Source organism: Aythya ferina (genome assembly GCF_964211825.1).
Source record: "Aythya ferina genome assembly, chromosome: 12".
Taxonomy (NCBI): Eukaryota; Metazoa; Chordata; class Aves; order Anseriformes; family Anatidae; genus Aythya; species Aythya ferina.
In genome coordinates this window covers 15146832-15172300 of record NC_140308.1, presented here as the reverse complement: position 1 = coordinate 15172300, position 25469 = coordinate 15146832, and the positions used below count along the sequence as shown (strand labels likewise).

Below are 25469 nucleotides of genomic sequence, written 5' to 3'. Positions count from 1 at the left end.
TGGTGTGCTAATGCCAGCACAAGCACTCAAGTGCAGAGAGCATCTGCAATCCCAGCTTGCAGTCCTGGGAACAGAGTTTGTGTGTATTTATAAGTGCAGCTGGAGTAGAAGCATTCTTAGCTTTAAGAGCAAATCCAAGGAGAACTTGATTTTAAATTTGCAGTACTCACTCCAGCATCCCACTGCTTTTGTTTTGTATTGGACTCATTTTTACCCACCACACCACGGTTCTGATCAATACCACAGAGGTACCTAGGAATCATGGCTAACATGCTAAATCAAAATAATACCACCAGTTGTAGTCCACCAGCTGCTTCTGCGTCCGAGCAGAAGCAGGGGGTTCCAGCTCCTGCAACATCCAAATGCTCACAAAAACACAAAGCTCAGGCACCCCAGTACCAGGGTGCAGAAAACACTTCACCCACTGGCATCCAACTGGGTACAGCCCCCCAGGATTAATGTGGTTTGCAACCTCTGCCCACAGATACTCGCTTCAGATTATGACGTGAGTATTAAAAATTAAATCAAATCCCTTCTAAGAGAAACCTGGAACAATTTTGGAAGTTTATAGCAGTGAGAAGCATGTTATTAGCTTGTCTTGATTCAGAATAGGTACAATAAACACAAGCCTCTCAAATAACACTCAAAAACAGTCCTGCTTACAAGCACGCCAGAACTAAGTCAACAGCCTGAGTTTTTTCCTGTCATTTTCCACACGAGCATACCTAACCGGACATAGAGAGCCTCCTGGCCACACGTCCTGGCTGGGTGGTAACAGAGCACGTGGTCTGCTTTGACCTCTCCAGAAACAAAATCTATTGTGGATGGCTATGTTATTGCTCTTATATAAAGATAGGAGAACTCTGGTACACTCAATTCTAAATTAATATATACGAATAATTCCGTATTTAAAATAGATGTATAAACACAATGCAGTGTCTGAGGAGCATTCTTTTCAGTGACCCCCCAGTAACTTGCAATCCTATCCCATACACCACTGTAAAGATTCAAATAGGACTAAGTCCTCATACAGTACATATCTATGGAACAAATCTTTGTGTTAGATATATCAGAATGCTAAGCTGTTCTTAGGAACCTTGGCTGCATGCAGAAAGCCAGGACTCTGCATATTCTCCATAAATAAATGGGCAAGAATTGAAGGGGACACCTGTCTCCTTCCACCTGCCCATTTAGCTAGAAATGTTAAGCCTGCAAAAGTTTACTGGGAGCGATCAATGTAACCGCTCGCATTTGCTTTGTCATTCTCAGATCTCTTCTTAAATGACTCAGGATTTCTTCTGTTACTCACATTTGGCAACGGCACCGTGCTGAACGGGGGCAAACTGCTATTTGTCTCGGCTTTACACAGCTACGTCAAGGTAATTCCTCAAAGGTATTTGAAGTAGTCTTTTTCCAGATACAGAATATGCTGAACTATCTGTGAGCAAAGACAATAAGGTATCTAAGTCAGCTATTTTAGTCTTTCCTGCTTCATGAAAAAATGTTGTGTGCCTAATAAATGGTAAAGCGGAGTGCAAGGAGTAAGTTCAAAAGTGAAATGTTCCCAAAATCCAGTAGGTATCTGTAACAGCAGGTTTCACTTAAAGTGGATATCACTTTACTGGTTTTAGCAAACTTCAAAGTAAGTGTCCTAATGCTACTCATTTTGTGTGTCTGTTTTACATCAGTCACAATTCTGTATCACGGTTTCACTTCTGCCTGATACTTATCATAAATTTTTGTAACTGGAAAGCACACTTAGTGTATGGATTAAATTAAGAATGGTTTTACAAAGCAGCATGATAGCAGACATGTTATTAACTCACTTTTTTACATATCTGCTGATATGTTGTTAGAGCATGTTAAAATATGGTATGGTAATCCATACCACACATGTAAGCAAGATAAATATATTGAACTGAAATAGAATCAGAAATCAGTTTAATGGGGCTCAGTTTCAGCTAACTGAAACGTAGTGGTTTTTTTTTTTTCAAATTACATTTATTATTATATTTAATTAATTTTAGCATCTTAATTCAATGGAAAATGGCTAATTTTAATAAAAACAAGTCAATGCTTATGGTGAAATCTTACACCTACAGAAAGTTGGTCTCCAGGGAACATGAACTGGCAGCGATATCTTGAATACTGAAAAGGTATTACCCAAAATGGAAACTTTACACCATTTGCCTGAAAACGAAGCAGCTGGGATGATTTCAGAGCCTCCTAGTCCTTGTCAGTTTGGGGAGCAATGTCAACATCTGCAACACAATTTGAGGGGGTTTCACATGGCCCTGACACCAAACTTCCACAGCCACGATGCAAGAAATCTTCTCTGTTCCTTTAGAAAAACTCAACCCAAAAGAAATGCTGTGGGTCTATTTCCTATAAGGAGAAGTAGAGCTACATATGGAGAAGGATCTGGGAGTAGGTGGTGGCACTGGTTCTCACTTACAACTTGCTAGTACACTTGCAAGTCCACTCAGACCTCTTCTAAAATTAATGCAGTGGGAAGGAGATCAGTGGAGGTATGTTTTGCCTCATTTCCTACACCTTCAATTCAGTCTGGATGGGATATTCATTGCTGTTATTCAAAATATTCCCAGCCTTCCTTCTGAAACACACTTTTTTTTCCCCAAGACCAAGGAGCATTTCATTCTAAGCAGCTGTTCTTAAAATATTTTTAAGCTGGAGACCTTACCTTGCAACCAACTCCCAAAATGTAGACTCATTAACAAATAGTGCAATTAAATCTATAGTCAAGCCTGTCATTTTGCTGGAGACACTTGATTCTACCTGGGTCAGCTACCCTACTTCCATCTGCTCTAGGAGGTGCACAAAGCAGGAGCACAGTTGCCAGTCACTTAAGAACAGGAGTCATTTGCAGAACGGAAGGTAAAAATCCTATCAGTGATCCCAGGAGCAAATGATCCTATCAGATACATTTCCAAGGCAAAATTAAATTGTTCCTTAAGGCCGTAATAAAAGCCCACCATTGGAGCTTGGTTAGGAGCATGTCACTGTTCCAACAGTATGAAAAATAAAGGCTGAACACCATTAGGAGGAAAAAAAATAGCAGCCATGCACACATTTGAGCAGCAGGACTGAAACAATTCTGTCTTGCGCCCAAACATGCTATGCTGCAGCATCTCACACCTCTGCTTGGTTTTGTAAGCAAGGCATACAGCAAGTATGTCTCTGAGGGCCAGGGTGGGTGGATCTCACAGCACACAGCCCAAGGCTGCAGGATTTACCTGCACATGCCAACAGGGAACACCAGGAGACCCTTCCTCCTTGTGGAGACCTCAAGTGCTGCCAACAGCTCCTCTGCAGTACAGGCAACACTGGTGACTTTACCTTTGACTTCAGAAAGCTAACAAAATCTTCTGGGTACCTATTGCTGCTGTTTCTCTTCACCCAATGTCCTCTAACTGGGGCTCCTGCCCTGGCACTGGCTGATGACATGGGAAGGAGAAGGGCGGCAGCAGCACAGACATGCAGAACGCACGGCAGCAGGACCCGCAGCTTTTCTCCACCGTCACCCTATGTGCAAGTACAGTATTTAAACCTGTCAGACACATTCACAAGTCATAAGTGCCCCCATCCAGGAGGAATTATGATTTATTGCAATTTTGAGATTATACAACAGTTATTTAGTCATTTTAGAGTACAAACAACTACTTTAGTAAGCCTACAGATAAATTATTAGTGCGGTGGATAGCTCCTTTGAAACAGTAATTTAATTACTCTCCCACTTGAAAAATCTACAAAATCTAGCACACATAAAAGGAGGCATCTCATGCACTAACTTGTCCAACACTTATAAAGACGTAGGGAGACATGAAAAGATGCTGCTGAAATATGTATAACCACCGAGTTCCTGAATAATAGCAGTCAAGAAGATAAGATATCAAGGATCTTTGCAGTCTTTAAATACTGCTAGAGGCCACATTTAAAAAAAAAAAAAAAAAAAAAAAAAAAAAAAAAAAAAAGCAAGGTTATTTTCTCCCAAGTGTATCAGTACTTTGACTTGTATTCAACCCACATGTTTTTCAGGGCCAGAATCATCTGGTTTGGATGTGTACTGCTCCACAAGTGAGGCTTCTCACCCATAACCAATGCTCCTAGATAAGTTATGGAAATATATATATATATATATATATATATTTTAAAAGCGCTACTTATAAAAAAGGAGTAACTTACAGGTTTTACCCCCTTTTCTTAGGGCACATTACACCGTCACCCACATGCCTCCAACAGACGTACCCCAAGCAGGTCTGAGCTGCCTAGATTGGGTGCCATGAAGCACGCAGCTGCAGCACAGGGCTCAGCACATGCTCAGCACCCAGCTGCTCCATCAGTTTTGCAGCCCACACAGACACAGCGCTAGCAGAACACAGCACAGATGCTTCCATACCACATGTCAGGCCAGCAGTTATGGACCCCTTTTTTTAAGTTATCCTTTCAGATCTCTGTAATCTCTTCTTCAGAATGATGTTTTTCTGTCCCACGCCACGTGGAAGAGCCACATGAAGAGCTGGGGAAACGAAGATGCCGTAAGGCAGAAAGAAGAAAGCGTGCATGACCCTTCTTGGGTGGAAGTTCAATTCAAAGAGTGGAGAAAAGAGCTTTTAAAAGCAGGAGGTCATCTAGTTCTAGAGTCCTGTTCCAGCAAAGAATCAGTACTGCTACAGAAGTAGGTAAGCCTTTTTTCCAGATAAGAGCACGATGTCCACTCCCTTTTAAAATCCAACACCAACGCCAGACTTACTTATTTTGTAGGCTGACGTAGGAAGAACACAAATTTTCAGCAGCAGCACTTGAATCCATTCAAGTTTGAGAGATGTATACCTCCCCTCCCATCCAAAAGCACAGCTGAATTTCTCAGATTCATCGACAGACAAAACTGTACAGACAGTCCTGTGTAGCGTAAAATGTAATTAAACCAAGTGCCCCCCAAAGGTTATGCTCCTGTTCTAGGTGTACAGCGTAACAGTCCCCTGGCTCAGACTGTTTCTGGTGCCCACGTGTTCTGAAGCAGCCACCAACAGCGAGATACTTACTGCTCAGAGGGAGCTGGCTACGTGGGCAATTCATGACATACATGCCACGTCAGTGACAGACACGTACCGACTGCGCAAATGCTTATCAATCAGTAGAAGAGCAACCTATAAAAATACTGCTTTGTCCCTGAAATGAGAGCGCCAGGCACTTGAAAACAGGTATACTCCTCTAAAAAAGGGAAGCACGTTACAGTAAATATCTATCCCTAATAACTATAATGATCTATGCCATCCACACTACTTACTGGAACTATCCATTCCAGCATTTATATCTACATGAGAATTTAGATAAAATGTAAGTTTGCACAGAAGTTACTTACAAGGTGGGAAATATCCTTTTATTCACTGATGGATCTTGACTGAACACTGCTGACTCTCTGGGCAGCACAAAGTCACTTAGCATCATGGCACACCCACACAGTAAGCTGCTCACACAGACAGCCACACAGACACCAGAGGACATATAGCCCTTGGTTTCCATGACAAGTCTTTGGAGAATGATAACTTAAATAACATTTTGAAAAAGCTGCAAGGGAAAGTGATGCAACTGTGAGACTGCAGACATCTTTTGCAACCACCCAATATAATTTTCCTAAGTTTTTTTTTTTACTTTCGGATTTCCCTTTTTCTTGTTATTGCACTCTGCATCCAACAGCAGCCCAGAGCCCTGAAGGACTCCAGGTGACCAGCACAAGCCGATACCAGCTGCTGCATCCTTACGAGGGTGATCCTTGAGTTTGGTGTCTTTTCACCAGAGCACCAGTTAACAAAAAAACCCACACCGACCACCACGACTGTATCTGGACTCCAGCACAACCATGAAAAAAGCACATTAAGGACTCTGTTGGGTGTTCCTGTTGCTTTCCTTCATCAGCCATCACGGACCCCATCCCATTCAAACCAAGCTTTCATTCATGGCCCGGTTGCCTCAGATACTGGGGAAAGCAAGGAACTTTCACTGACTTGGTCAAACAAGGTAATTGCCCAGAAGTCGATAACTTTATCATTGGAGATACTGCTGCTAATTGTCTCAGGGGCCCCATAAACTTCAATGGCTCTCCAGATAAGGATCAGCAGACTTCCACATGACGCGAACCTCAGAGAGAAGCATCTCGGGAACGTGAGGCAATCGCAAGTACACAGAAAACAGAAAGGGAAGACAGCCGAGTGGAAGAAGGTATAGCATGCTCTTCCTTATCCATTCATATTTTAAGTTTATGGCGGTGAAAGGGAAAGCTTACACAATTTTGACATAGGGACTTCATCTGCCACAGAAACGAGCTCCACTTAACAATATCTTGTAAGATTAGGCACTTTCAATAGTACTTCAAAGAAATTCCCTACAAATGTTTTGTCAACATCCCCAAATGCTATGTTTGAAATGAACCTTCTCCAGAAAAGACACAAACAAACAAACCTGGTAAGATGAGAAAATCATCTCAACACTAAAAAATAATTAAATTATGCAAGGAATTAACCATTTCTTCAAAGAAACTAAGATTATCAAAATAAATAGTCCACTCTGCAGGTGAGTTGTATGCGCAGCTTTTACAAATTTGCAGTTTCCAAAAGCTTGCAAACACTGATTTACACGATACAGTGAGAGAGAGATCAGATTCATCAGTGGGAGCTGAGCAACTGATGCACATTTTAGTTACTTTTTTTTTTTTTTTTTTATAAACTCAAGGATAGTTCACTGACTGTGTAATAGTTCCTCCCAAGGTAATTTGCTATGATGCTAAAAATGGTCCCAGAATATCAGAGGCAAGATTTTATTTTATGATAAAACTAAAAAGCGTATAAATTATGGTTGGCAAAATAACCAAGGATAACACTAATTTATGTAAATATGTACTCTACAATACAAAGAAATATTCATTTTTGAGAAGCATATAATAAGATTAAAAATCCCGCTGATTAAAGCAAATAGCCTTTCTAATGCGTTTTGGGTTAGATGGAGAATGATTCGAACATGAAATAGAATTTTGCTAAATTCAAAATATAAATAAAAGAAAATTAAAGAATTAATTAGAAACAACAAGATGTATTTCTCATCCCAGCCAAGAATACAAATCAGATAAGATAAAAAGGAATTTTCTATCAAGTATTGTCTATCACCCACCTCATCTGCCTGTGTGATCACAACTTCTGGGATGCTGCTGCTTCTGTCATCTTTTCATCTTCGTGCTGAGCTTCTTCTGTTCCTCCACGATCCGATAGATCCGAAGAACCACAGTCTAGCACTTCGCCAACATGCTCCTCATCTTCTAGAAAGCCAACGCTGACTGAAGTCTCAAAGTCTTCCACAAAGGCTGACAGGGACTCTTTGTCAGCACAGTACGCGCTGTCAGAGGTTACCTGAGTCTCGTCAAAGGTCTGGTGTCTCAGGATGACAAACTTTGTTCCCTGTTGAACAAAGAAGAGACAAGACATAAAGGGCCTTTCAATAGGACACTGACTTCTTTAGCTCTGCCGTGAACTGTGTTTGATACATAAGGGATCCTAAGCATGTATGATGCTGGAGACTGTAAAGTTTCAAAGCTTGTATACTACCTTTCTCAGGGACAGGATGCTGCACACCAAAATTATTAGAGCAACATTCATCCATTTCCACAGAGAAATCCTTTACAAAAAGGAAAAAAAAAAAAAAAAAAAAAAAAGCAGAAACCTGCACACATTCTGTATCAAATAAACAAGCAAGTCTCGGCAAGAGGAAGAATTCTCTGAATGCGCTCACAACCACCACAAGAACCGGAACGTGCTCCCAAACTGGGCTGTTGCAGGGGTTTCTCGCTGCCTCCCAAGCACCTGGTGCGGGCAGCAGCCCAGGGGTGAGCAGAGCCACACGCCCATCAGGGAGCCAGCGAGGCTGCGCAGCGGGACGGGATGGCAGGGTGCTGGCACCGTGCTCCCCTCGCCCTATTAGCATCGTGTTTACAGGCAAAATACGGCGTGGTGCCCGTCCAAGTGCTGCATGCTCAGGGCAGTGTTATTAAGCACCTTCCTTTCCCACATATTTGTCTCCCACTAGATTCCAGGTTTTGGTACGGGGCGGGTTCTCACCTACAACACGCACCACGCACCCGTTCATCCTGAAAACATGTCCTGCTGGACAGGCCTGCAAACACACCGCCCCCTTCTTTAATGCAACCCACAGTTATATGCTGTGCAGCCCTGTCATCCGATGTTTGAGTATAAAGAAAAAATATTTTTCTATAATTGTTACTCCCATTGTTTCTGTTTCTGGCCTTGGAATAAAATAACGTTATTTGCTTTTAAAACCTAGCAGAGTATAACTTCACAAGTGATGTAGGGCATGATTCACTACAAAAAGGAAACAGTCTATGACTAAAATGACATAACGGTGATTTCCATGCAAAGCTTGGCTTCAAGGATTTACAGAAAAGGCACAAATGACCATTTATACAGCTAGAGCTACACTTAATAAAGCCGTGCAGCAAGTTCAGAGTGGTCAGTTAGGTACCCCAGTAAAGCCCTGGTGATCACCATGCACTCAGAGACCAAACTTTACATCTGTATTTGTGATGTGCTTCATGCACAAAACACATGTTAAGTGAGACTCACCACAATATGATGAGTTCCCCTCTCAAGAGCAAATTAATAGTGTTTGCTCCTTCATACGTGCTGGACACCGGGCCTGGCATTGTGGTTACAGGTCAGAAAGCAGCTGTGTTGATTAAGATCTGAACAGCGGGCGTTGTTGTTCTGCTGCACATTTTCACGCAATGACTGGCAATGAAGTTGCATCTTGACCCACAAAATCAGTATCAGACATAATCTCACCAGGATTACAAGCACCCAGCATTTCCTCCAGATGCTGCAGACGCCCATCAAGCACCGCCAACGCGTTCAGAAGGCACCACCTGCAGAACCAGCTCAGCTCCTCGGACACGGGCCCAGTTCAGCTCCTGCACTGGGAGAAAGCTCTCTCTGCACCATGATGTGTGATAGCTGCATTGGAGCTGTGCTATGTGAGCACATGAAAGCTCATGGGAAGCAGCACTGTCCTTCCCTACCGAACTGATGCAGCAAGCTCTGAATTGGCAAGCTTCTGGCCACAAAAGTTCTCCTTTGGTCCTGCAGCTGAAACATCAAGCTAGCAGCAGTGAGGAACGGCTGCTCTGAAAGCACGGCTTTCCGAGGAACCGGGGACGAACCAGTGCTGGGCTGCTGCTGAAAGGCAGTCTCAAGTACGAAAAAAATTTAAAAAAGGAAAAAAAAAGTCAATGAAGCAGAAACGTTTGAGATTTCACATCAGAGGAAAGGAGGGGGGAAGAAGAGGAGCCTCGTGGCAGTTAGCTCAGTGCTCTCGCCGCCGAGCGCTCCCCACGGGCTGATTAGCAGCAGAGAGCTGCCTGAGCACAGCCCCTGCCTGAGCTGGCGGGGTCCAGGCAGCCTCGGAGCGCCCCGGTGCCTGGTGCTCCACCACAGAACATGGGCAGCTACTCCTTCCCCGCGGTCACCGGCACGAGCTGGAGAAGAAGTAGTGGTTTCCTCCCTAATTAGGGACAAACTACATACATCAGGTTCAAGGGAGTGTGATGCCTGACAGATCCTCTGCTTGCCTGCTGTAGCAACGGGCACATGCCCAAAATCTCCCCTTGCGCTGGGGGAAGGGGGCTGTTGATTAAAGCTGTGCTACGGTCGGATCTTTTATCTTTAGAGAAACCTGATTTTCTGCGGTGAGGCCAAGACTTAAGAGCTATGCCTTTATATTTGGCTGTAACCTCAGAACAAAGGGGTAAAAGCACCATCAGGGCAATGTTAGGGGATAATGTAGTAGTTCTCTGGATGCCACAACCCTAGATCATCTTTTTTGTTGTTCTGTAGTCTAAAACCCGTAAACAGAGAGCACTTGTGTTTCACATTGCACCTAAAAACATGCAATAAACAGCACCTACGTGTAACCACCACAGACAGAACTACTTCCGAGCAGAAAGCACCCTTTTCTCCCAAAGACCTATTCAAATGGACCAGAAAACGCCTTCCTAATTACAAGCCATGAATCCCACGGTCTGTTTCGCATGTGAATTTCGCCTGCAAAGCATCACAAAACACATGCATGGAGCACTTCAGATACACAGCCCGGCTGTTCCTCAACTCCAAACTCGCGCGCAGGCACAGCGCCGTATTATTTACACCACCTCCAACCACGTAATCCATCCTGATGGGCAAGCTCCCCGCTAAACACTAGCGCATCGTGTGCCCCAGCCTCCCCACGAAGGAGCCCATTTGCTGTCAGTTGTGCAATACGGGCAACTTTGCTGCTAGTCAAGCGGAAAAGACAGTGGGGAAAAAAAATCTGCGCGGCGAGTGTGACGCGGCGCTGGAGAAGGAAGCATTAAATGAGAGTGAGAGGTTATAAGTCTGACAGAAACCTGATCTGTATTCCCTAATTATGGAGGCTCGCTTTCACAAAACTGACACAAATGTTAAGCCAAATTAAATGTTGTCTAATTAACTATCATATACAAGGCTTCAAAGCAGAACGTCTACATGTTATTTAGCGAAGGAACTGAAACGCGAGGACTCGTGGATTATCAGTCAAGGCAGAGCTGCCACCTCAGCTGAGCGCGGCGAGGCTGAGCCACGGCGGCCCCACTCAGCCCTCCTTGCTCCATGGTGAGCTGAGAGCTGATGGGCACGATTTGGTGGCACCCATCTCCCCAGGGAGCTGCCAGCAGTCATGGCGAGCGGCCCAGCGGATGGGCTGATGACCAATGAAGAAGAAGCTCGGCGCTCCGACCTCGGGAAAAGCCACGTGGAGATGTGACAGCCACCAAGGCGAGTGGAGTTTGGGAATCCTCCTTCCTCAGATCATCCACATGCACGCTGTATTTCAGGGGGAGGTGGGAAGTCAGCTGGTGGATCTGCTCCTTCCCTTAGGGCCGGGAGAGGAAGGCAGGAGACGCCCGCCCGCGCCAGACTCGGCCCCAGCGCGTCCCCGCTGCCGCCCCCGTGCTCGGGCAGGGCTCAGGCAGCACGGATCCGATCGATTCGCAGGGGTTTCGCTCGTCCCGCAGAGGGAAACAGCTGCAGCGGCCCGAGCAAATCAGTCCCCGTTTCCCATACAAATCACTTCTCATCCCGTCTTAGCTTCCTGAAAACATGATTTCGTTGTTTAGGGAGAGCCACGTTAAAATGCAATAGCCAAAGCACTGGAAAATTGATTTGGGGAAGTTTGGGAAGATCTGCGCCCAGCCATGGTTTAACGGATAACACTGACCATACACAACACCAGCGCACAGAGCTCTACTGTTTGCGTGCTCTCCGAGCATGGTAGGAAAGGCATGTTACAGGGAAAAAAAAGGAAATTGGGCAAGAGAAGTATGAACAAAGCCTTCTATTAACATAATTCCCCCTAATTGTTTTACAGCTGTTAAACTGACAGTATAAAAGGCTCTGCTATTATTACCAGCTGCAGCGCCTCTCTCCCTATCCGCCCTAAGCTTCCCAACACTCCAGTTACCCAAACCCAAGCTGAGCTAAACATTCAACCTGAGGTCAGCCTTCCGAGGCCCTCCTTTTCGTTTAACCTCCACCTAGTCCCAGAGGGTGGAGCAGCAATGGGACAGCAGGAAAAGGACAAGCGGGGTCCCCTTCCTGAGCCAGGCCCACAGTTTGCCTCTGCCCCCACAGCCCCGAGATTTCCAAGATCAACACAAACACGCAGGCGTTTTAGCACCGAACATCAGCATACATGACTGGACTTGCCAAACAAAAGAAACGTGAAAAAAACCCGCAGCACTTTCACAAGGGAACCAAACACACCCTGCTTCCCCTTCCACCTCCGTCCCCTGCCAAGCTCAGAGCCATGCACTGCTCCCTGCCCTCGGCCCTGCTCACCTCCTGCTGCCACCCCGCAGGGACACCCATGCCCACCTTCGCCCCCCAGAGGGGTCCAAAATCCTCCCACAGCCTTGCCAGTCGCTGGGCCCAACTCCGGACAGGTAGGGCAGCAGGGCAGACACCGGCTCCAGGTGCAGTTTGCCCAGTGCCCACCCCAACTCTGACCTCGCCCAAGTTTTTGCTGCCTGCACTTTTCTCCTCCGAACGCTGCCAGCACTCACGGCAGCGTCAGGTTATCCTCTATTTCAGGACAAACTTCATTTTTCTTTTTGTTTTGGAGAATCATAATCCAATGCTTCAATATGAGTATTTATATCTAAGCATTACGTACTTATATTCTAAGCATTCTATACTTATGTATTTATAATAGCATTTATGCCTTTCTTTGACTTACACTTGGAATTTCCATGGAGAATAGCCTATTAATCTCTGTATTTGTCCTCACACATTCACTTCTCCTTTATTTTTTACCCCCAGCAGAGATTTAAGAGCAATCTCCAGCCCCAAAGAAGTTTGTAACATTTCCACTCCAAACTCACTTCAGTCTACAATTACCAAACAACATAATTGTTATAATTATATATGAACCTTTGCCGTAAATTAAGATTAAACCAGGCTGCTGAAATAAATGCTAATATATTTAATTGTGGGATGAATTACCTTGGCTTCTTTGCTATTCCTCAACAGCAAGCCTTCTAAACGAGCATGACTGAACAACATCTTTATGTACATTCGCCCAAGTTCATCGTGCAGCAAACACAAGCCACTCCAGTTTCAAGCAGAGGGCACACTTTCCCTGTGTGCCTTCAGTGAGCAGCTACCTATTCACACGGGAAGGCAAAGGTTCTTCATTTTCACTTTCAAAGTTCAAAATTAACCTGCTAATGGCAGAAACCTGTTGTTTTCTGACACATGAACTGGTAGACTCGAGGAGATTCTCCTGAAGGCGTGGAGTGAGGCTGAGACTGAAGCAGGTTTGCCGTACTCTGTGCTGCTGAGGACGAGAAGTTACAGCCCTAAGGAAGCAGGAGGAAGCAAGAGACGGTTACCAAAGGCACCACTGCCTCCCCTCTGCCTTGCCCACATGGGCAGCATGCCGCCTGTTTCAGTATTTCCCTTCCCTGAGCTGAATCTGAATTCTAATCACAGTTAATAAGGATGCTACGATGTACGTGGGACGGGGAAGCTATCAAACTGCTTTTCCCTCAAAACTTGAGCCCAGATCTCTGCCATTGCAATAACAGTCCGAGTTTGGCAGCCCCTGATCTATGCTGCTAGCTTATTTAGGATATGTTAAAGGTAGGTATGGTAAATTTGATTTGCAACCCGTCACGTCTCATTTACGTGATGAAGCCGTCGCAATAAAATACTTCTGACATACTACACTGGCCTATGACATGACGCCAATGGAAAATGACATGCCCCACCGTGCTGAGCACGGTAACAGTTAGCTGAATAACCAGTATCTCCAAACAATTATACATTTGGCCAGTAAGCATAGGGAGATTAAGTGTGGATTAAAAGACCTCTGTTCTCAGCACCTTCCTCAAGGCCCTTCGAAAATCAGCCCAGAGCTCAGCAGGTAGTACCGAGGTACTCCCAAACGCGCAGAAGCGTTTGTGCATCTTCCTGAAATAACCCCCTCACAATTCATTAATCACTGAAATGTTTCTGTTTTATGTGTGTGGCTATTTTCCCTTTATCACTGGAGCCCAAGCACCATCAAGCTGCAAGGGCTCTAACTGCCATTACACAGGGGCTGTGGGTTTTGGTCCTCAGTGGGCAAGTCACATGCAAGTCAGAAACAACAAACAGCCAAAATATTTTGTCACGGTACTGCTAATTCACTCAGGGCAGAGCACGAGAAGCCCTAAGGTTGGGAAGAGGCCATGGTGCTTTGGGAATTTCTAAGTCTCTGGACAGCTCTAAGCCCGTGATAAAGAGGAACGTGTCAGCCCCGGAGAGTCACGGCCCAGGCCGCGGGAGCCGTGCATGAATCAACATTAAGGCTTCACGGGCGTGCAGCATTCCCCTTTAACAGACCTGAGCTACTGGATAAGCATTAATGAATTAAGTGTCCGGCTCTTCTGCAAGAGGGAAACACTATCCTTCTTTTACAGGCTGGGACTCCGGGCAGAAAGAGGTTAAGTGATTTGTACAGGGTCACAAAATAAATCTGTGTAAGTTGGAGCAAAACTCATGTATTCTGTCTCCAAGTCATGAGCTTTAGCGCGAGACCATCCTTCATCCCAACTCGGTCACGCAAGGGCTGTGCCAGAACCACAGATAGCTGAGACACAGGAGCTCGCACGCACGCCCCATCTCCTTTTAACTGCTCGTATTTTAGAAATACTCACATTTTTACACACTTCCTCCCACGATAAAGCTTAACCAGGCCAAGAACTTGCAGAAGGTCAGAGTAATTATGTGTGAATGTGTCATACGTGTGGTAACACCCCACAGAGAGCAGCCAGGACACTTCAAGGCCAAACTGGTGAGGACCCCAGGTGCAACGGGGGGAAGCCTTGGAGAGAGAAGAGCCACCACTGGGTGCCATCTGCAGGACTGGAGCTTGGAGATGAGCAAGTTGAGCACATCGCTTAGCGGATCCTGACCAAGGAGCAAACCCTCACTCTGAGAACTATTGTTTTTCTTGCCAGCTCTTGTAATGAGATTAAATTAATTAAAGAAATTTTTAAATTGAATACCCAGGGCAAGAAACCAACTTCCTGATACTCAGATGTATTAAGCAACGTAATCTCCCAAAGGAAGTGGTGGAACCCAGATTGCTCAGAGCACTTAAAACCAGACAGGACCAAACAATTAGTTCCCTTGTCCAAACTGAGACAGACAATTTCTCACCTGCAAGCAGGCATTATTCCAGCAGACAAGCTCAGTCTTCGGCAGGATTCGATTTTTTCCCTTTGTGCACTCACAAACATGACTGGGCAGGCACGGCCAAGGACAGGGAGTTCCTTCAGCACCCTGCCTGCTTGCACCCACCCAGGCACTCGCCAGGCATGGATGGGTGGTGCGGGGAGGTGGGACACCCTGCTCTGCAGCCAGACTGAGGAGAGAAACCAGCGAAACCCACAGAACCCAAAGTGAAAACGCTCCTCCATTAAGTGCCTCTGATTGTGTCTATGCAGGCAAGCAAGTGAAAAACTTTGTTTAAAAGACTATCTTGGCATTTAATTGTAAACGTTTTCATTCACCCAGCTCCGTGACCTACGGAAGGCCACTTTAGGCTTACGTTTCATGTGAAAGCACAGAAGCCTGCTTCTGATGTGCCAGAACAAGCAAGCGAGAAGAAAAGAGTGACAAAAATTAAAAGGAGAAGGAGCCTGCTTATTCTCGCTCCTGGCAACCCTGAACGTTTAAACCGCACGCAGAAATTCAGAGCTACTTACAAAGTGTACTTGAGCTGATGCTGATAAATATCAAATGAAGTACGAATGGTTTTGCAGCATGTAAAAGACATTCTGAGAGCCTGCTAGGATCTGCCAGGCACAAACAGTGGGAGTAAACCAATCCACGGGATCTCAGGGATCCAGCTGCAGCACTAAACCCCGCTGTGGGTCCTGTTACACCAGGCAAAAAGGTTGCGGCCTCAGATGTTTGTCTTGCACAAGATTTTAGAAACCTGAAAGAATTTCTCGGGTGCTTCTTCCAACAAATGTTTTAGCTGGGAACAAAGCATTTTTACACCATGCTACTTGTTTGGCTGGCTGATTTAAAAGCAAAACAAAAACACCCCATGCCCCAAAAGGGAAACTTAAAAAGGGTCACTGGGTAAAGTTTCATCATACCCATTGTTCCCAATGGGAAAGGACACTTAGACCACAGCACATCTCTGCTGGGGAAGGATGCAGTGCCTGTGCTCCCACACGCATGCTCCTGCAAACGCAGTTCTTTATTGTGGACTACCAGACGGCATCACCTGCAGTAATGGGAATCACCTACCATGTTGGTCTCGTACCGGTCACATCCCATGGGTTAACCATTCAATCATTATTTTACTTTTAAAAATATTCACTGTTAGACAGCAAAAGTATTCAGAAACAAAGCTTAAGAGCTGCAGAGGGCCCGGCACTGTGGTGCCCAACTTGTCTTGAAGGTCCCTTGTTGGGAATCTTTGCTTTGACTTCTGCATCAACAACACTGCTGATGTAAGGCCAAATAAAGGCAGGCTCTTCTCCTGCCTTTCCAGCACCATGCTGAAATGGGCACTGCATGCATTTATATTTTTAAATACCTCAGACAAGCAGGCCCTTCTGGGGTTCTCCTGCCTCAGCTTCAGCCGGGCCTCCCACGGCAGCCACGGCACCCAGCTGCAGAGCCGCACGTTTTGCTGGATGAGCCGCCCAACAAACACTCTTATTGTCTCCTCTTCCCCGCAGGCACCTAAACCACTGCCAAATCCTTCAGACGGAGCTCTGAGATTCCTCCATGTACTCGCGCGTCTCCCTGCTGACAGCCTGCATCCGCACCGAGGCCGAGAGGTGCAGCCCCGTCCCAGCCCCGCCGGGTTTCCTGCAGAACGGCCGCACCTGAGGCACGCAGGGCAGGGACTCAGACACAAACGTCCCCAGCTGGGGACATCTTGCCCCAGCTGCCCACTTCAGCCTTGGTTCCTTCCTCTAGCCCACGGCACCTGGAGCAGGCTGCAGCAGGAGTCACAGAGCCCACCGTGGTGCTTTATCCCACTGACACCCACCCAACAAGACAACACATGCCTCCCTCCTCCCCCCCAAATCAATCTAACATCAGAAAGCAAATCTGCATGGCTTCAGCAGCACTGGTAACCCAGAGGCAAAAGCCCTCTCCTATACACAACTCTCCTTGCAGTTCACCAAGACCCCAGATCCATTTAATTTCCTTAATTCAGGTTGGTTGTGCGGTTTCAGCTATTTCTGAGCTTAGCAACAAATGTGTAATGTTTCTGTCTTTCAGGCATACCAAGTTGCTTTGCTGTAATGTGCCTGATGGGTCAAAGCCCTCCTAAATCATGCTCATCGTAAAGTGATACTACCATCACATAAATTTAAGCCTTTTAGTGGGGGCCTTTCATCAACTCATAATGCTGTCCGTGCAGTGAAAGCTAGACACTTTAGGAAGCCTAATGGTAAGTTCAGGCTATGAAATGCTCATTTTTCTCTTTGAAACTCTTTTTATCACCATTTCTTGTTGCCCTATGGTGTATATTGATTTTATATATTATACAGCAAGAGAGATAATTGTGTGCAAAGAGCTGCGTGCCATTTAAGAAAAAGGGAAATAAATAAGTCTGTTCGGTGAGACCAGGAGATGAGTGGAGAGAGTACACGTCACTCTTGCTGGAAAAATACACGCTGGTTGCAGACTCTGCTACAATCTAAACTGTAGCAATTACAAAAGTAATCACTAGATTACAAAAATCCATCATTCGAGCTCACAGACTTTCTTGGGGACCCTGTACATTTGTCTAAATGCTCTTCTAGCATTCGTTCATCATTTGCAGTAAAACTAAAGGTGGGTGTCCCCTTTGTCAGTATATCATGAAAACTGTACCAGGTGGCTAATCCTCCTTAGGGAACTTGAACCTTGGCAAAGTATCTACCAGAGTCTGAACAGATGCTTAGGCACTCATTAACCAATTCATTTCATCGTCACACACGCTACGTGAGTGTAACATTAAGAGCTTAACAACCCTTCTTCCCCACCCCCAAAACGGAGAGCCGAGCCTGAAAATCTGCCCTTCATTTGTTCAATATGGCCTAGGCTTGTAATGCAAGTTTAAGTTTTCCAACTGTCTGGAAACATGTAGATCAGCAACGCAGCACAGCAGGAACCCAATTTCAGAGTTTTCTGAGCAGTGGGATGCAGTTTTTGAACGTATTTTTGTGGTCCAGCTTCCCTATTTGTAATAAAACAGTAGCAGTAGGAAAAACCTCTCTCCATGGGTCCAATTCTGTAACCACAGTTAGATGAGTTGTCATCCTTATTGCACTGACAGACTCATTGCTGGAAACATCGTGCCCAGCTGCAGAATCAGGCCCTGAAGACTGCAGATCGCTTAAGGATGACTTGAAACTTCACACTGCCCTTCAGTGCCACAGTGAGTCTGAAAACATTAACAGCTACCTGAGGAGTCAGAAGAGGGTTTATGTTAAATAAATGGGGGTGGAGAGAAGGGTAGATAAAAAATAAAAACACACAACAAAAACCCTGGAAGATATTCAGGAGAGATCTACAATTCTGCAAATTAGTTCATTTCTGTGTGCATGTTTGTTTTTAGCGAGAGTGTCAGAAGTAACACTGGGTGTCCTTTGGCTGGGATTAACCAATTCACCACGGCTGAAGTTCATATCTTTTAGTTTACGTTTAAGGTAGAAATAAGTGGAGTAGGTTGCGAGGGGCCTCCAAGCAGAGGACGCTGACAGAGTCTGGAGCAGAAAAAGGGCATTTTGTCCTCAGCTGGAAGGCTGAGAGATTAGTAAGGGTCAGATACTGCCTTTATGCTTTACAGCACTGGGTACAGCACGTGCTGAGACAAATAAAAGATGCCAAAAGAGCAAAAATAAAGCAGAAAGGAAACATCTTCACAGTTGTCAATCTCCAGGCAGGCAAAGCAGGCAGCCCCTGCTCACCCACTGCAAGACAACATCCCTAGAGAGAGATAGGCACCGCAGAGCTGGCAGGAGCTGAGCCTGGCAGCAACAGACACTGCCCAAGCCTCAGGAACCTTGGGAGAGAACAGCTTTGTACAAGTGGACTCCAAAACATAAATAAATAAGTTGCCCAGGGATGAAACAAGGACTTCTCAGATTGCTACCATGATAGTCAGCATCATACCACTGACGGTACCCCAGCATCACGCCCCTGCTGCCCAGGGCCCAAAGCTTCAAGCAGAAGGGGGGGGCAATGCCTCCATTTTGTTTATTGGAGCAAGAGAAGTTTTACACTCAGCAGTAATCCACCCACAGTCACACCAGCACCTCGGGTGCCCATTTCTGAGAGCCACACAACACAGGGGCTTCTGTCTACAAGCCTCTGGTGAGCAGGTGAGAGCTCGGGAACCTGAGGCGAGCTCAGCCCTGGGGCACCACAGGGCCCTGAGAGGCGCTCACAGGAGTGGCACTCAGGGCCCGTGTCCACAAATCCATTAGAGGCCGATTTCCTCAGCAACACCCCCTGCTCCCCATGACCACTGCTGTGCCCCAGCCCCTTAGGTGGCCATAATTATTTGTAACCCCAGCCTTGTCCAAAATCCCCCTCCACTTACCTGAGCAGCTCCTGCAGTCTCGGCGGCAGAGGCTGGGCACCCCTGGTCACGGTGCTGCCTGTAACACAGGCAGCTCACCGCCCTCCTGGAGCTCAGTAACTGGGCAGATACTGAGGTGAATCTCTTAAAAAAAACCCTCAGCTAACAGCTAAAACCACACTAGGGGAGCTGGGCTGAAGCAGAGCAATGAGTTTTGAACACACTGAGGCCAGCCTTATGCCCACCAGCTCCCCAGGCAGCAGGAGCAGGGGCATGACGTGGGCCAGGAGGAGCCATTTTGTGCCTGAGGCAGGCCAGGTGCTGAGTGCGCCCAGCTGGGCAGGCAGCAGCCACCTGGGCCTGCACCTGGCCCTGATGGCCACCTGATGGCCACCTCCTGGCCTCATGGGGTGCCCTGCGGGGTCCCCTGCCATGGTGCAGATGGGTGCTTGCCGTGCTCAGCACCTTTACAAAGCCTACAGTGCAGGCATGTGCCAGTAGCAACAAAAGTGCCTTCACAGACTAGCATTGCACCTCTTTCTGCCCAAATGTCCTGTTTCTGGGAAGTAAATCGGTGTTTTGAAAAGGCAAAGATGTGTGGTGCCCAACTGCAGCTTTTTTTTTTTTTTTTTTTTAATTTGAAAGAGACACAAACAACTTCAAGCTGCCCTCCTCCCCCTTATACCCCAGGGGAAAAAAGAAAAAAAAAAAAAAAAAAAAAAAAGTAAAATATGCTTTATTCCTTATTAGCTGGTAACACAACACCTCCTGAGCGGTTGTAGCAGCGGCAGTGAAAGTCGCCGCGTGGCCTGCTTAGAACAAAAACAGGAACGGGAGACAGCTCTGAAGAGGGGTTTTTACACGCAGCCCAGCCATCATAGCGTGCCCAAACCAAGTACTTTTATCCAGTTAATTTGGTGAATGAATCCCTCAGGGTCCCCAGCCATCCACCACTACAGCTCATTAGAGCCCCATATCCGACTTCTCACGTTGTACCACTGAAAGCACTTCTGCTTAAAATGTAATTAAACTTAAAACAAACAAGAGCTCTCTTCCCCCCCTCTACCCTGCCTCCCCCGGCCCCTGCCCACTGCCGACAGAGGCACCGACCCTGCCGCGATATTTGGGAAAACGCGGCACATTTCCACCACTTACGGCGTGACATTTGCCCAACCGTTTGTCCTGTGAGCAATTAGAAGTCTAAATACTGGGTGTAATGCATTACTGCTGGGATTTAAACTTGCAGATCTTTTACAAACGAGTAATGTGGTAAGACTTGCTGTCCAATGAGGTGTCTTATTGAAATATCCCAGGCTGCTTCACTTGTCACAGCTGTCGTTTCAGCCATTTGCACTTACACTGTATTGCTTTCATTACAAAAATAGAAATTTGTGTCTTAAGTGCTGTTACATTACTAATGCTAAATATTTAATTCCCCGGGGCTCTAATTATGGTTGAGCACTGGCAACACTGATTCTACTTTTTAATAACAACTGTAAAAGCAATTTGAGCATTTTTCAATTAATTAAATACATAGTGTACGAGTAACCTCTTGTCATTTTGCCCTCCAGGACCTGAGCTAATTTGTGTGGAATAAAATGTTTTGAAAATTAACTGATATACTGGTCTGATCATTGTTGTTCTATTAAATTATAGCCTGCCAAACAAGCATTGTATAATAGTTACATACTAAATACAGTTTCCTTATTTATGACGGTATAGTGTTTTTTGAAAAAAGAAAAAAAAAAAAAAAACAACAATCAAAAACAACAAAAAACCACAACACTTCTACATCCCGTTTCTAGAGACCAATGTTCACAAGGCCTAATTAGCAGGAAGGAGATGGTCTACGTGTGCTATCAACAGCAGACTTACAGCACAGTGAGTCTTCAGCTATGAAAAACAAAGCCTCTCTCCACTTTCCAGACCTCACTTTCACCTTCTTTCACAGCTGAAATTAAAAGTGTTAATTAAATGACTTTCTCCTGCATAAACTCCTACGGATTAGTTAGTGGTTTACACTTTAACACATGGGAATCAACTCACAATGTTAAAGCATGCAAGTAGTTTAGAAACTAATTTTTGTCTTCAACTTGCAGAGCCCAATGTGATAAGACTTTGCCGTCAGCTGAATTTCTTGGAATACACAGACAACTAAAAATACATAGCCTTCTCACTCGCACATTCAGGTATAAAACTAGTTTCTATGCATATGTAACGTGATGCTTAAATTAAAAAGTATGTATTTCCAGTTGATACAACACAGACACAGAAATTTAGAACAGCAATACACAACAGCACTTTATGCATCCCAGTAAGGGACACTAATCTCTTTTTTTTTTTTTTCCCCACATCCCACATAAAAATAATGTAAAACTTACTGTAAAGAATTAGAAAAAAATATATATTTTTTTAATATTTTTATTTGTAGATGATGAATAATATTCGTTCAGCCTGCACTTTAATATTGCGTTTTATTTTATAGCATGCAATAATAGTAAGTCAAACAATGCTTGAAAAGTGCTTAAGGTTTAATAGTTTAAATATCCCAAAATACACAGGTGAAAGTATGATGTTTTTTGTTTTTAGACAAATAATTCAATAGTAAGGGCAACATTCTTCTTTGAAATCATCCAAAACCTAGATGATATACAACACTACTAAGAATTGGACACTACCAAAGCACTTTTTATGTCTTATTAAAGTACACTGATATAATGGACATTCCAGGCAAAGGTTGCCTGTGAGTTAAGATTTAATTACTGCTATTTAAAAAGAAGACTTTGAAAAAGGCACCTCCAGCCACTTTGTTGGTCTGCAGTGACTTCCTCTCTCTCAGCAAGGTAACGGAGATGGCCATGCTTTAACCTGGAAGCACTGAGAAAACAAGAAACAGCATGTTTTAGTACCTGCCTTCCCTCCTGCCCTCGTCCAGTTACCTGCTCATCCCTGGGCACTGCTGCCACGGCCGCTGGCCGCAGGGCCACCAGCCACAGCTTCCACCCACCTGGCGCTGCCTGGGTCTGACAGAGGTGTGGCTGCTTCTGATAGCATCAGCTGCGTGCTGGGGTCGTTCACAGTGGAAGAATTTGGCCCTCTGATATTTTCCAAGACTGCCTACTCCTTCAGGAAAGCACATTGCCTGTATCTACATAAAGCATGGATGCTGATAAGGCTGTGTGCTTAGCTGTGCACAGCTCTGGTCATTCAGTTCTCACCAAAACCCAGAGGAGTGGAGTGTACTTGGCAGGGCTCTCCATGCCATGGGCCACGTAAACAAAATGCAAACGAGAGCTATAATATGGTCTGATCTTGAAAGCTACATATTTGTTACCATTACCTTAAATACACACTTTAAAAAAGAAATATTAAAGATAATTTTAAGACATGAGCCATTGACAGGAAAGGACGACTAACTGAATGTTCTCAATTTGACTTTAAATTATTCCAATATGCTGGAAAAAGACAGTTAAAAATTACACTATCAGTAACTATATCTGTTCAATAGACATTTTGAGGAATTTCACATCTAACATGATTGGTCACTGTGTGATGCAATTACAAGTTCACATTTTTTGCTACTTCCAAGGCATCATGCATACGGCATGCTGAACTCGTATCATTTAAAATGACCAAGTCTGCAGTTTACATTAAGTGAGATTCTTCACTTGCTTTGTCAAACTCTCAGACACTAAGAGCTGCAAGTCAAACTATGCAGGATTGCATCTCAGTTAAAAAATAAAAATCAATAGGCTGCAGCATTCCACTGGGACCAAGTAAATTAAGATCCTCAGTCAACATTGCAACACTATTTTTCTGCAAATAAATACTAAATAGAATAAACGATGGTGTTACTGTCAAACAAAATTGCTCAGGTCTTCAGCACTTCTGTACAGGTGTGTGCGCATATGCATCCATGAAACGTATGCATACAGAAAACACAAAGGTCATGAGTAATGTATTGCAGTAATAGCTCTCTTCTTAGAGACAGGTTTATTTAACTGTGTAAAAACTGAAGTTATCTTTACTGCTATTGAAAGCTTCCCTGGTATCTCGAGGTGTCTGACTTTCAATAAATCCTGGAAACATTCTGCTCACATACTGAGTTTTACAGAACGTGCAGCATGTGTCAACTTCAATAAAAGCGGTGAAGTTCTTTAATTACCCCATTCACTCGGGAGCTACTTTAACGAAGTATTTTTCAGACTGTGTAAAGATGTAAAATCCCCCCCCCCAAAACCAACCCAGTTATCTGTGTGCAATGACTACTCAGCATCTAACAATAATGGATATACTGAAGAATAAAAATGTGAATTATGCCAAGCCCATAATTCTCAGTGACTGACTACAAAGCTCTTATAGTCAGCATTAAGCTTTTAAAACTCTAACCCTAATCAATCATAAACACAGAAATAAAAACCTTGTGGTCTTTTTTGAAATCTAAAACACTAGTGCATGACTTTAAATAGCATTTCTATTTTCTCTGAATCACCCAGCATTCTTTCCATGTAAAATACGTACTTCTGCATGAAAGCTGACTAGTACATACAAGTTAAAAAATAACAACAGCTCTTTAAACACATGAGCTAATTATACCTGGCATATTGGACTTCACTGATAACATACTGTATGCCATAGAGCAGAAGATATCCAACCTGGCCAAAAATAAAGGTGCGCAAGTTTCAGAGATCGAAGTGCAAACAACCTCTCCCCTTCTCCAGTGCTTATGCCCCCGGGTCTTTTCCCAAAGAGCCAATATCATCTCCCCAGGCTGCAGAGAACTTGGAATCGCATGACTTGCACACGTTTATTTCAACCTGGGTGACAGCACAGCAACAAAAAGCCCATTAAAAAGAAAAAAGGCAGATAACCGGACGCGATCTACTTGTGATCATTTTTTTGTGATGTGTTAGTGAATGGGTGCCAGCTAACTAATCTTAGCAGCGAACAAACCTAATTTATACACAGCAGGATACTGTCAGATTATTTTAAACCTAACAATTATTTCTAGCAACAAGGCGGCATTGCACTTAGTAAGCAGCATAAAAGACATTTGCTCTGTTTTTTCCATGTGCTGTTTGAATAATTGAGGGGGGGGGGGGCAGGGAGGAGGGATGGATGAGTGAAAGAAACCCACCTAAAGCCAACAAAATGTTCAGCTCTTTGGAACCAAGTGCAGTGAGATAAAAAAGCATGTTGGAAAAAGGCACGATCTGAAAAGTCAGAAGCCTTGCCAAAGTAGTTGTTAGGCAGTGCCCCCTCCCAGATGTGTTTTTGTTGTTGTTGTTATTAGTTATTTGTCTTTTTTTTTTTTTTTTTTTAGAGCGAAGTTCAAGTAAATTTTAATAGCCATTTGGTGGAAGTTGCTACGTTATAGGTATTAGCTATAGCAAGATACCACCCTCTCTTCTAAGCCAGAAGTACGTTTAAGACGACCCAGTCTGACCCCAGGTGTAACAAAAGCCTCAGAAGCCCATGAGGAATTCTTCTACCCCACCCATGCATTTGTTCAAGCACATATGTCTGTGAAAACATTTCATCTTCATTCAACAACTTCAAATGCTAGAAAATCTACTATTCCCTTTCTAATAATTTCTAATGATTCATTGCTCTTATTAAAAATTTACACCTTAGAGTTTGTCATTAACTGATTTTTATCTCCACACATTGTCAACATATATTGCCTTGAAAATGCTTTGCTATGTCTGGAGTATGAAAACAGCCATGTAAAATCAACGGCCATATTACAGATGTACAGATTATTTTCAGGAATGCACATTTTATTCAACCAAGACTGAAGTTAAAGAGGTTCAAAAGTAAAAGTACAGTACCATTTCAGAAGGTAAACTATGTTTTGTCCAACATAGTTGTGGCAACCATACACAGAAATCATGTGTTTATAATAATAAACATAAATTATGAAATGCCTGGAATTCTGATATATTCATACAGAATGCGGCAATCACTGAAGAGCCAGAAAGTCTAGTTGAAACCAACCTATTATTTGGAGTATTTATAAGAAAATAAAGTCTGTCTGCTCTGAAACCGTATTTTGTTTTCTTTTTAGTGCTATATAAACAATATGACAGCCTTAACTATAGCGCTTGATCATTTTAAGTGCCTGGACATAAAATTTTACTCATTGGCATAACACAGCCATGACAGTGCTCTACATAAGACAGATGTTATTTTTTCAGCACTGGTTTAATTACACATAACTATATGGTATTAACACTCGAGCAGACAAAAACTTTATTAGGAAGTCACAAGCGTTTCATTAAGCATTTTAACGT

At 44.3% G+C, this 25469-nt stretch overlaps 1 protein-coding gene across 1 annotated transcript in view; it reads right to left on the bottom strand.

Annotated features, from left to right (window-relative positions):
- Window positions 1–25469, bottom strand: part of LOC311443263 (uncharacterized protein) — a 471777-nt gene that overhangs the window by 204081 nt on the left and 242227 nt on the right. The window contains exon 12 of the mRNA XM_084533324.1: window positions 7186–7469. The gene's annotated coding sequence lies outside the window, so the exon portion shown is untranslated. The remainder of the gene's footprint in view (window positions 1–7185; window positions 7470–25469) is intronic.